Here is a 13,656-nt window from a genome sequence, read left to right as displayed (position 1 = left end):
TAGGTTTCACTGCTAAAAGAGATCAGATTAGGGCATACTATGCCAACAAATGAATTACGAAAAGAACTTTCAATTTTTGGAGTTTTATTGATTTCAGAATTGTAAAGTGAATGATTGTGCATCAGTTTAGGTTAGGTTTCACTGCTAAAAGAGTTCAGATTAGGTTTTTGTGTCTCTATATGTGGCTTAAACACGATGGAAGCTTCTTTTTTTTCACATAGAAGTTCATAAGATGTTAGTATGGCAGATCCATAGTCATCAGAAAAGTGTGAAATTTTAAGTGCACAGCTCCTTGAATTATTACAAAGTTAACATGGCCTCGTAACCACCAGGAGATCAAGATAGGAGACATTACTAGTCCTCCATAATTCTCCCATCTGGCAACATGAACTTTTGAGTCCCAACTTTTGTGGGCACTATATTTTTAATTGGGAAGATAAATCATGTTCAAGAAGCCAGATAATGGAGTGGACTCGAGAGAAAAATTTGGAAATGATGGTGCCAACACAAATATCACATGGCATACCAAGACAGGCTTAGATAGAAGTGTGGAAATAGATGTAAAAGATCCCATCTGGGCCGGCCTTGGTGGCTTAGCAGGCAATGTTCTCTCCTGCCATGCTGGAGACCTGGCTTCTATTCCCAGTGGCTGCCCATGCAAAACAAAACAACAACAAAATACAAACAAACAAACAAACAAAAAACAATTGGCCATTTATTTAAAAAAAAAAAAAAGAAAAAAGAAAAAGATCGCAGCTTTGCATCATGGCAAAATCAACTCCAACACCAAGCTTCTGGGCTCAGGAAAGAAAGGCAGGTCAATGCAGGTCTATACCCAGAAGCAATCCAAAGGACAGTAAGACAGCACAGAGTTAATATGAAACATCTCAGATCTTGGGCCCACATGGAAAAGTATCCAGCCAATCTTCTCAGCATGCCTCCAACTCTATACTTACTGCAACCCTCAAAGATGTGACTCAGAGCCCCACTTCCCCAACCCAGAATGGGAAGGAATTAATCCACATGATTACATGACCTAGTTGGGGATTGATCAGATGCTGGTCCAGAACCTGGGGGAAACTCACTTGCTAAACCTTCTCAGGGTCAGGAGTCCCTGGCCCAATCCTGTTCCCACCTGGAAACACTCATGCCTTGAGGGTGTGAGGCCAGGACCAGTTCAGGGTTTTATCCATAAACTTCTTTGGGTCCCAAAGACCACAGAGATAGTCTCACTCTCTCCTTCTCACTTCTCTACAACCACAGGTCTCCCATCCATGGCTGGGGCTGGCCTAGGTCCTCAAGCCTGCACAAACTTGTATATACCAACCCTGCATCCTCTCTGACTTGGCCTACTCATGCCTGGATCCTTGCCCTCACCTTTAGCTCTGGCTACACTTCCTTTACAGTCCTCAAAGATAAGTTCTCTGTCATTTCTGCCCATTGACTTCAGGACTTGAAGCACTTTCTCTATGGTTGCTTCTCTGCCCTTGTCATTTCTTTCTCTGATTCTGAGAGGAAGAGGAGAGTTTCCCTTTGGGTCATAGAGATCCTTCGTGGCATTAATGTGGATCTCCTTTTTTGTGTGGCTGTGAACACCTCTCAGTACTGCCTTCTTGGCTTTCAAAGCCTTTGCTCTGGCTTTGGTTTTGGGAGGGGCAAGGGCTTCTTTCTTTGCTTTCACAGCCATGTTTATTATGAACAGCTATCTTTATTCTTATATGTATTGTTTTTTTTTTTTTTAATCCCCGCACTGATGGAGTCACATCTCCATGGAGGTAAGCTCTTTAAAGTTTCCAGTATATAGTGCTGAGTAAGGATTAGAAGAAACCATTGCTCCCACAAGGTTGAGCAGGATTAAAACATGGCTTTTCTAGGGGACATAAACCTTTCCAAACCAGCACATTCCACCCTCTGGACCCTCAAAACGGCATGTTTCTCCATATACACAATACATTCATTCCATAACACTATCAGAGATCCTTAAGCCATTTCAGTTAGAATCCAAATACAATGCGTGGTTCAAACCAGTACAGAGTCTCAGAGTCAGCTGTAGGCCTGGAAAGTTCTAAGTCCAAACTTTCCCCTGGGTCTGGACCTGTAAAACTCAAACAAGCGATTTGCTGCCAGCATACAAAGGAGGAATAGTCATAAGAGACATATGCCCATTTCCATAGGGAGAAAGAGGCACAGGGGTCACAGGACCTAGGCAATTTCAAAAACCCACAGGGTAGAGTCCATTAGATGTCAGAGTCTGAGCGTCATTGATCTTTGGGGCTTTAGAGAGTGGCAGTCTCGCCCTCTCCAAGGGCCTACACGGTGGCCTACCTCTGTCTGAACACAACATTGGGGGACAGTGGAGAGACCCCTTTTTTCTCAGCACCACCCTCTCCAAGGACCGGGGCCTGCTTCTGGGTTCTCGGCCATCTCTAGGGTACATGCTCGATCCCCCAATGTGGTGGCAGCCAGACTCTCCCTAAACCCCAGGGAGTGTGCTCCACCTTCCCCAAGGCCTCAGGTGGCATGCCTCTTCCACTGCAATGCGGTGGAAGGCCCATCCTCTGCCTTTGGGGCAAATTTACCCTCTCCACCTGCGTGGGTGGGCCTGTTCTCCTGGCCTGAGGATCTTCTTCTTAATTAATACATCCAGCCAACCTACAAGATCATTTTTTTCATCACGTAGTTGTCTATTCATCATGATCATTTCTTAGAACATTTACATCAATTCAGAAAACGAAATAGGAAGAAAACAGAAAAAATACTTCATACATACCATACCCCCACCCTTCCCATTCGTTGAGCACTAGCATTTCGATCTACTCAATTTATTTTGACATTTGTTCCCCCTATTATTTATTTATTTTTAATCCATATGTTTTACTCATCCGTCCATAAGGTAGATGAAAGAAGCGTCAGGCACAAGGTTTTCAGGATCGCACAGTCACGTTGTGAAAGCTGTATCATTATACAGTCATGTTCAAGCAACATGGCTACTGGAACACAGCTCTGCATTTTTAGGCAGTTCCCTCCAGCCTCTCTGTTCAAAGTGATAGCTGTTTAATGGGTAAGAATAACCTCCAGGATAACCTTTCGAGTCTGTTTGGAATCTCTCAGCCTTTGATACTTTGTCTCATTTCTCTCTTCCCCCTCTCGGTTGAGAAGTTTTTCAATCCCTTGGTGCCAAGTCCCAGCTCATTCTAGGATTTCTGTCCCACATTGCCAGAAAGGTTCATACCCCTGGGAGTCATGTCCCACGTAGAGAGGGGGAGGGCAGTGAGTTTGCTTGTCGTGTTGATTGAGGGAGAGATGGCCCGACGCGTCTTGCCTACGGATCCTCAGCCTCCATGGCTTTGCCTCTGAAGTTATTTTTCCTCCAGTGTGTCCCTTCTCTTAGCCCCGCAGTCCAAACTGGCAGGGGCTCTGTCTATACAGGTCCCACAGCACTGTCGTTGGCTTTCGATGCCGTAGCCTTGGATCATGCCCATCAGACATAAGGAATTTCCACAAATCCTTCCTGGATAACTCCGTGTCGGGTCTTGGCTTTCTCTGAGATGATGGCTGACTGGTTCCATGTTTGGTTAAAACCTCATGTGGGGCACTATTCTCTGGGTTCTCCCCTCCTGGAAGCCCAGAATTTTCCAGAGCCTCAGTTTCTGGTTTCTTTGTACGCAAGAGTTCAGTTCTCATCTGATCTCTTTCCTGTCACATTCCCTGTAAGCTGCGAGGAGAAACCAGACTGCACTTTCCACATTGAATTTGCAGACCTCCTCTGCTAAACTTCCAAGTTCATGCCTTTGAAAATCTGCCTTCCAGCCAAAGCCACTGGTCAATTTTACCAGATTATCTGCTGTTTTAAAACAAGGATTGCCTTCTTTGCAGTTTGCGGTAACACACATGCCTCCTTTCTGTCTAAGGCCTCATCACCGGTTTCTTCGGAGTCCACATTTCTACCAACAGTCTCTTCAAACATTCTAGGCCTTCTCTGTCAAGCGCTTCTGTTCTAGTTTGCTAGCTGCTGGAATGCAATATACCAGAAACAGAATGGCTTTTCAAAGGGGAATTGAATAAGTTGCTAGTTCACAGTTTGAAAGCCAAGAAAATGTTCCAGTTAAAACCAGTCAGTACACATGTCCAATCTAAGGCATCCAGGGAAAGATACCTTGGTTCAAGAAGGCTGATATAGTTCAGGATTTCTCTGTCAAGTAGGAAGGCACGTGGTGAACAGAGGCAAGGTTTCTCTCTCATCTGGAAAGGCACATGGCAAACACAGCGTTAACTGTGAGCTTTGTCTCCTGGCCTCCTGTTTGATGAAGCTCCCTGGGAGGCGTTTTCCTTCTTCATCTCCAAAGGACGGCTGGCTGGTGGACTCTCTGATTCTCCTAGCTATGTCATTCTCTGCTCTCTCAGAATCTCATGGCTTTCTCTCTTGTCATGCTCTAGGTGTTTCCAAAGTGCTTCCTGTATTGTTTTTTGAGTAATGAAAATGTTCAAAAATTTATTGTAGTGATGAATGCATCAAGATGAATCATCAACTATATGATGATACTTGAACCATTGATCATACAGTTTGATTATAGGGTATATGAATATATCTCAATAAAAGTGCATTTTTTAACAAGTGCATGAAATAAATACTAAAATCCTCCTTGGCACATCTCTTTCCCCACATCTCCACAGAGTAGCTCTTATTTGTTGTTAAAGCTTCCAGACACTTTTTTTTATTATTTCATATGTATATATAGCTGTTTATTTCAGCATTTTTAATGTTAACAAGAGATGGGAGAAAACTTAATATGTCTTAAGTATTAGGAAACTAGTAAATGGTACATCAGTGTAGTAGAATTCTCTGAAGTTGAAAGAGACACCTCAGAAAATCTTTAGGTCCAATTATGGCAAAGTCTCTGTCAAGTGAAAAATGCAGAGTGTGGAACACTGTGTATTGTATGCATCTACTTTTATAAAAATGCATAAAATGTCTCTAAAAGTATTTGTAAAAAGCTGATAAACTCTAGGAAAGAGAACTGGGTGGCTGGGGCTAGGGCAGAGGTGGAAGGGAATCTCATCACAAAAAAACATATTGTACATTTTGAAATTAGATAATAAATAAGATGTATACTAAAATTAAACATTTAAATAAATAAATTTTAACTGAAAAAATAAATTGGCTGTAAATATGAAGATTTATTTCTGAACTCTCGATTCTGTTCAATCTATAAGTCCATACACCTGTACTACGTGTTTTAGGTTACGGTAGCTTTGTAGAGAGTTTTGAAATCAGGAAGTGCGAGCCCTTCAACTTCTTCTTTTTCAAGATTGTTTTGGTTATTTTGGATCCCTTGCATTTCTATATGAATTTTAGGGTCAGTTTATCCACTTCTGCAAAGAAGCCAGTGGGATTGTCTTTTCTACCAAAAGCTTTATTTGTCACATTTTACGTACAAAATCAAATACATAGCTCTAGATATATGAAAAACATATACATATATAGATACATATCTATAATATACTGTAGTTGGACCTACACAATCGCACCTGTACATTCTAATTTATCCACCAACACTACTTCTTAAGAACAACATATCTCTGAAAGAAAAATTGGCAAAAGTGATACTGCCTGTGCTGGTTTGAATTTGTGGACCCCAGAAAAGCCACGTCCTTTAATCCTCATTCAGTATTGCTGGGAGTTTTTTTTAATTCTCCATGGAAATGTGACCCATCCAATTGTGGGTGGTAACTTTTGATTAGATAATTTCTATGGAGGTGTGTCTCTGCCCATTCAAGGAGGGGTTGCTTTCTGGAGCCGTTTAAGAAGGTTCCATTTTGGAAAGAGCCACAGAGCCCAGGCAGTGAGACACCTTTGGAGATGAAGAAGGAAAACACCCCTGGGTGAGCTTCATGAAACAAGAAGCCTAGAAAGAAAGCTAGCAGACATCACCACATTTGCCATGTGCCTTTCCAATTGAGAGAAAAACTGAACATCGTCAGCCTTTCTTGAGTGAAGGTAACCTCTTCTTGGTGCTTAATTTGGACTTTTTTTATAGAATTGCTTTAATTGGGATAATATCATAGCCTTAGGACTGTAAACTTGCAACTTAATAAATTCCCCCTTTTAAAAGCCATTCTGGGCGAGCCACAGTGGCTCAGTGGCAAGAACGCTTGCCTGCCATGCCAAAGGACCCGGGTTCGATTCCCAGTGCCTGCCCATGTGAAAAAAAAAATAAAAGCCATTCCATTTCTGGTATATTGCATTCTGGCCACTAACAAACTAGAAAACTGTCTGGCTTTTTAAAAGGAGAATTTAATAAGTTGCTAGTTTAGTTCTAAGGCTGAGAAAATGTCCCGATTAAAACAAGTCTATAGAAATGTCCATTCTAAGGCATCCAGGGAAAGATACCTTGGTTCAAGAAGGCCGACGAAGTTCAGGGTTTCTCTCTTAAATGGAAGGGTACATGGTGAGCACGGTCAGAGTTTCTCTCTCACTGGAAAGGCATATGGTGAACACGGTCAGGGTTCCTCTCTCATCTGGAAGGACACATGGTGAACACGGCATCATCTGCTAGCTTCTTCTCTCCTGGCTTCTGTTTTCATGAAGCTCCCTGGGAGGCGTTTTCTTTCTGGCTCGTGAATTCTGCTTGCTGGTGCTGCAGCATTCTCTGCTCTCTCCAAATCTCATTCATTCTCCAAAATGTTTCCTTTTTTATAGGATTCCATAAACTTATCAAGACCCACCCAAATGGGTGGAGACATGTCATCACCTAATCCAGTTTAACAATCACGCTTGATTAAATCACATCATCCAGGAAGATGATCTGATTACAGTTTCAAAGATATAGTATTGAATAGGGATTATTCTACGTTTATGAAATGGGATTTTGATTGAAACATGCTTTTCTAGGAGATATACATCCTTTCAAATCAGCATACTGTCAAATGTGAATTATTTTCACTTTATGATGTAAATGAGTAGAAAATAGATATTTCACAGGAATAAGAGAGTTAGCAAGCACAAATCCAATTTGCTTGTATGGACATCTTCAAACATATTCTACAGGAATAATTAATAGATGAACCTGCCAATTGAAGTATTTGAGCATATTAACTCTATAATAGAGAAACTTGAGTGAAGAGGGGACATTCTATAAGATTAATTAGTTGCATTCCAAGAGTTTTGTTTGTTTTTATTTTAGTTTCAATGCAAAGAAAGGACTTTATTTTGTCTATTAGCATAGCACTGCCAAGTTATAGTTTCTTTGGGTTATAATGATGAATTTTTAGGGAGCTATCTACAGCTGTGGAAAATGAAACTGATCCCTAAAGGAGGTCTCTGATTTTTAACACTATATAGATTATTTCAGCCAAAATGCAAAAGCAGAGTTTTTTAGGAGAAAAGCAGGAATTTTAGACTTGCCAGATACAAGAATATATGTCTGAACCCACATGGCTGTCCCACTAATCATGGGGACTAAGTTATAATAGCTTCCTTTTTCAAGGATGTCATCTACTTCAGATGTAGACCATAGAATACCAAGTCACAGATGCCAAACATCTCCATCCTGGGCACTGAATTCCATCAGATCCTGTTTCCATAATTGAAATCACACACACACACACACAAGGATAATTCTCGAAGACAGGTTTATATTAATGGCTTCCAGTAGCAACACAAAATGTACTCATGTCACATTTCCATAGGAAAGCTTATATATACACTATTCACTTCAGCCTTGAAATATGGACCCAAAAACATTCCAATCTCAATAATCAGTTTGCTGAGGGCCCCACCCCCTCAAATCCTAATTCAGCAATATAAAAATCCCTCTTTAGATGCTAAGCATTGGCAGTGAACTTTGTCTTGCTGCAAGTCTTGATGATTTGGATGCCAGACTTTCATGATAATCTTTTCAATGTTGACAGCATACACACTATGTGTAGGGATTACTTCCCTGTGAACCTACAAAGCTTCAGAAAGATTGTACATGTTCACTGGAGGCAAAGATGCTGGTAGAGTGTCCCCAGGCACACCAGCAGGAATGCAGCCTGCTGCTTGGCATTATCAGGGGGTGGCTGAGAAGCTGGATTCTGACTAGTAATGGAAACAGAAAAGCCAGAGGGCTTCCTATTAAATTGTTGTAAGCTACTATACCATTCTTCAGGTATGGCCGAGGGGTCACATTAATACCAAAAGGGTATTTAAAGTGACTATCTCAGACCCAATACGCTTTCCTTCTTGACACACTGATGTCACAATATCTTTAAAGTGATTCTTTACTGCATAGACAACAGCTGAAATGGCATCCTTGGTGACATCAGCCAGCCCATGCTCATAAGCAGTCACTATCATTCTCCCTTCAAGCTGACCCGGAGTGGGGAGTATCTGTGTATGGGAACAAAGTCTCAAGTCATCATCATCTTAAGGATCCTTTGCCACAAACTGCTGGACTCCTGAGACTGGATTTTGAGGCTGAAATCTATTATCAAATTTCTGATGAACTGAAGAAAGCTTTTCTCCCCCTTGGGTTTCCCAGGTTTGGCTGCAAGACACGGTGCTGAGGGTAAAGATCCAGTACCCTCTGGTGTTAAAACCAAGATCTGACAATGTGTGAGAATAGGCAGGAGGAAATCATTGAGGGAATGGACGTTATCCTGTATGAGAAGTCTGTGAGCCTCAAGGTCAAACTCTTCTTTTCTGATCTTCTGCTTAAACCACAACTTTAGGTTAGCATAGTGTTATTTATGTTGCTTCCTATGGCCTCACTCAAATTCTTCTTGACCGTCTCCAGCTCGCTCACAAAGGTCACCATTGCTCTGCGCATCTCAGCACAACCACCCCAGCTGGGGGTTGGATAGGGATGAGTTTCTTCTTAACTCACACTTCCTCATTTCTGACCATGGGAAGAAAAGCCTTGGATGTTGTGTTAGTTTCCTTGACTTCTCAACAACAAAAAACGTTCAGTGGTTCAGCTTAAACAATGGGAATTTATTTGATCATGGTTTTGAGACTAAGAAAAAGTTCAAATCAAGGTATCATCGAAGTGATGCTTTCTCCCCCAGGACTGTGGCATTCTGGGGCTGACTGCCTGAGCTCCATGATAGCTTGTCAGATGGCAAAGCACATGGCGGCCTGAAAGGGAAAACTAAATTTGTAGAGTCTGTTCTGCTCAACTGATGTGACCATTACATGACTTTGGCAATAAATTGTTATAGAATTTGCTATACTCAACTGAGGTTACCATTATGTGACCTTGATAATAAATTGTTGTAGAGTTTGTTATGCTTAACTAAGGTGGCCATTACATGACCTTGGTAATAAATTGTTGAAATGTGCACTCTAGCTGGGAGGACTGGCTATCCTCCCAGAAAGAGATGTATTTTGATAAAAAGAGTTACCTAGGTCCCAGAAAACTCCTCTCAGTCTCTAGCCAGTTCCTAGAGGACCACCTGGGCCCAGTCATGTAAGTTAATTGGAATCCAGCCGCTATTGTGTAAAGATACCATATAAACTGCGTGCAAGCAGTTAGACAAGAGAATCTCATGAGAGAGAGAGACAGAGACAGAGGCAGAGACAGAGACAGAGAGAGAATGCTCTGCTGTGGATTTTTACCTGTCAGACCCTGAATACTGTCTCGGAGATTCCCCAGCACTCCCCTTCAGGTGTTGATGCTATCCCATCTGGTGATGTAACTATGTCTCATTTCTAATAATCTTTTACTTTCCTAATAAATTCTGTTTTTGTATCACTGAAGTCTGTGTTGTCTGTGAATCTGAGCCTATAAATTAAGTGACCACAAATATCATGTTGCCTTTCACGCAACAAAATTGGTATAATTGACAGGATTCACATTTCAGCACAGCTTCATGGTGGTGAATATCAACAAGACAAGCTTTAGAAAATCTGTGTAGAGAATATGGACTGTGTTCTCTTGAATATTGCAATGCTTTGTTAAGACCATTTTTTGATAGATTTAAAGTTGCTGGTTTCTTATTCTTTCTGTGTGCAGAGTGTTGTTTTGAATGTGAACATTTTTGTCTCCCTGGTTGATACTTTCTACTGCTATAAGACATTTGGGAATTTGTAATTCAGTAACCCCTTTTCAAGATTTACTTGAAATCAGTGAGGGTCAAAAAACTCTGTAAAAATCAAAAGGTACTATCTCCTTTATCTTTTTGGTTGTGCATTCATTGTTACAGATATTAGTGAAAGGCCTGTTCAGGAGTTGGGAAAGGCATTTAGCAATATCTGACATGAAAGCTCGCAGCTTCCATCCAAGTAGCAGTAAGAAATTATAAGTGGGTCATAAGCTTTGGTCATCGACTAAGGAATGATGACACTTTTTAAAAAGTCCTCTAAGAAATGAGACAAAATAAAGTGTCAATGGCTGAGAGATTCTAACAGAGTCGAAAGGTTATCCTGGAGGTTATTCTTAACGCATTAAATAGATATCACCTTTTTATTAAAGCATAACAAAGAGGCTGGGGGTAACTGCCTGAAACTGGAGAACTGTGTTTCAGTAGCCATGCTTCTTGATGATGATTGTATAATGATATAGCTTTCACAATGTGACTGTGTGATTGTGAAAACCTTGTGTCTGATGCTTCTTTTATCTACCTTATGGACAAATGAGTAAAACATGATTAAAAATAAATAAATAATAGGGGGAACAAATGTAAAAATAAATCTAGTAGATTGAAATGCTAGTGATCAATGAAAGGGAGGGGTAAGGGGTATGGTATGTATGATTTTTTTTCCGTTTTCTTTTATTTCTTTTTTCTGAATTGCAATTGCAAATGTTCTAAGAAATTATCATGATAATGAATATACAACCATGTGATGAAAAAAATGTTCATATTGTATGTTGATTGGTTTTATTAATAAAAATTTTTTTTTAAAAAGTCCTCTAAGTCCAAAATAAAGAGCCAAGAAATCCTGGAATGGGATGATTTCTCTTTCTCCTTGCTTACAAAGGAATGGGCAAAATGAACAGGACCCTGTGAAGATTGGGGGAATGGAATTAAACAGGGAGAGTCTATTCAAGTTACTAGAAAGCATCCTGTTAGAAAAAGGAGAAGAAATGGTTGGAGTGTGTCAAAGAGGATGGGCTTTGTTAAAAACATATAGAAAAATGTGTGAGCAGAGAGATCAAGCAATTTCTGAAAAGATTAATTGTGAAAAGGAATTGGCAGAGTTGCAGGGAAAACTGCCTATGCTGCAGTGTCAAAATTCTAATTTGGAAAATCAAGTTTGTAATTATCAGTCAGGAGCTGAAAAAGCCACAGTCCATGCGACCCAATATTAAAGATAAAAATAAACAAAGTGAAGTGAACAAAAAGAAAGTACATATGGTAATAGTCACCGCCCCTGCTGATTGGGACCCTGATAAGTAGGATGGTGATGTGTGGGATGAGACAGAAGAGAAGGAGGAGGAGGAAGAAAAAGATTGGAAGATTTTAGATGAGAAGGTTTGTCAGAAATAAAAGAGTAAATATCATCCAGAAATAGGAGCTCACCCAACACAAAAGGCAAAAAGAAGAGAAACAGGGCAATCAGGTTACTATCAAAACCACTATAAAAGAACAAGAAATAACTGACATTCTTAGGCATTTTACTCAGAAAATTAGTGAGCCATTAATTGCCTGGATGGTCAGGATTGCTGATGCAGAGGCTGGAGGAGTGGTGTGGATTATGCCAATGGCATGAAATTTGTAAGAGTTAGCACTAATTCCCTTATACAGACTGCTTTTCAGGAGTTTAGTTGGCAGATCAGAGAAAGTTCTAACTTGTTGGCATTAGCTGCACAAGGGTGTAATAAACAATACCCTACTGACATTATGTGGCTGCAAAGTGATCAGCCCTGGTACATTTTGTGAGATGCTATGCATAGAATGAAAGAGGAAGCTATGAAGTCCTCAATTATGTTAGGAGAAGCCAACTCATACCATCTCCTCCCTGTCAATGAAGAGAAATGTCATTGTTAAGATGGCACCCCCTACATGGAAATATTTAATAGTGACTTTATTATTAGGAAAAACAGGACATCCACTTAATGGGGTTCTGGATAAACTGGCAGAGCTGGGGGACATGGGAGACTAGAATATAAAGGAAGGAGAGACCAAAATACATGATGGGAGTTGGTTTCCCAATACCAGTAATAGGATTTCCCACAGAGGCATGTTCCAAGCCCTGCTGGAAGCTGGGGTCAACCAAGGAAGTACTAATGGTTTGCCAAATAATGAGATAAAGAAAATGTATGAAGAAAAATGTAAATCAAGTTATAATCATAAAGTGAATACTAATAATGCTCCAACTCCTGGCAAGGCAGAAGACCTGCATCCAACTCCCTCAGCACCTTAATTTAGCCCCTTTCTTTCAGACAAAGGGATTAGGCCAAACCCCATTACCTGTTACCCCAAATTTGTGGCTCCCCTTTGGTTTTATATTTTATATTTTTGAATTGAGGGAGCTGTTTAATATTGAGAAACTCCTTGCTTGTAAGTTTTATCCTCACAGTTTTTCTTTACTTTTAAGTTGAAAAATCTAACTTCCCATTGTATAAACTGAACATTGGTGAAAAGTAGCCTAAGAATGAAACTTCCAATTTCAATAGCATCTTATAATTAGATTCATGAGATGAGACGCCTCATTGTATTAGTCAGGTTCTCTAGAGAAACAGAATCAACAGGGAACACTTGCAAATATAAAATATATGAAAGTGTCTCACTTGACTGCAGGAATGCAGAGTCCAAAATCCACAGGGCAGGTTGTGAAGCCAACGACTCTAATGGAGGGTCTGGATGAACTCCACAGGAGAGGCTCACCAGCCGAAGCAGGAAGAGAGCCTGTCTCTTCTGAATCCTCCTTAAAAGGCTTCCAGTGATTAGATTAAGCATCACTCATTGCAGAAGACACTCCCCTTTGGCTGATTACAAATGGAATCAGCTGCGGATGCAGCTGACGTGATCATGATCTAATTCTATGAAATGTCCTCATTGCAACAGACAGTCCAGCACTTGCCCAACCAGGCAAACAGGTACCACAACTTGGCCAAGTTGACACATGAACCTGACCATGACATTCTTATTCAAGCTTTTTTAAAAAAAATTATATAACGATTAAAAAAACTTTTAAAAAAGTGAAAATTCTCATTAAAAATTATAAATTAATGTTTCAAAAATGCATTGACTAAAGCATTTTAAATATTTAAATGATAGGAATTGTATGTGGTGAAATGTTTGTTTGAAGACAGTTTCCAAAATCATTTTAGTAATTTATGAAAGGATATGAGGATATAAAAATGTGGTTTTTATTACAAGGAAAAAAGAGGATAGTTTTGTCCTAAAATAAAATGAATGGCCGTAACACAATGAGGAAAGTGTAGAACAAAGCCTGAATAAATATAGCAGGTTGCCAAAGGTTTTTGAAAAAGGAAATTATGGTCAAATTTAAAAAAAGATTTAATAGGTCTGTTCTAGTTTGCCAGCTGCCAGAATGCAATATACCAGAAACAGAATGGTTTTTAAAAAGGGGAATTTAATAAGTTGCTAGTTTACAGTTCCAAGGCTGAGAAAATATCTCAATTAAAACAAGAAAATATAATTGAAATTATATATTATAGAAATGTCCAATCTAAGGTATCCAGGGAAAGATACCTTGGTTAAAAAAGG

General features: G+C 40.0%; 1 pseudogene; it reads right to left on the bottom strand.

Annotated features, from left to right (window-relative positions):
• Window positions 1–7,795: 7,795 nt before the first annotated feature.
• Window positions 7,796–8,892, bottom strand: LOC143663816 (transcriptional adapter 1 pseudogene; annotated as a pseudogene).
• Between the last annotated feature and the right edge of the window lie 4,764 nt (window positions 8,893–13,656).

Source organism: Tamandua tetradactyla, chromosome 2 (genome assembly GCF_023851605.1).
Source record: "Tamandua tetradactyla isolate mTamTet1 chromosome 2, mTamTet1.pri, whole genome shotgun sequence".
Lineage (NCBI taxonomy): Eukaryota > Metazoa > Chordata > Mammalia > Pilosa > Myrmecophagidae > Tamandua > Tamandua tetradactyla.
Note: the sequence above shows the minus strand (reverse complement) of the source record. Positions and strands in the feature narration are given on the sequence as shown.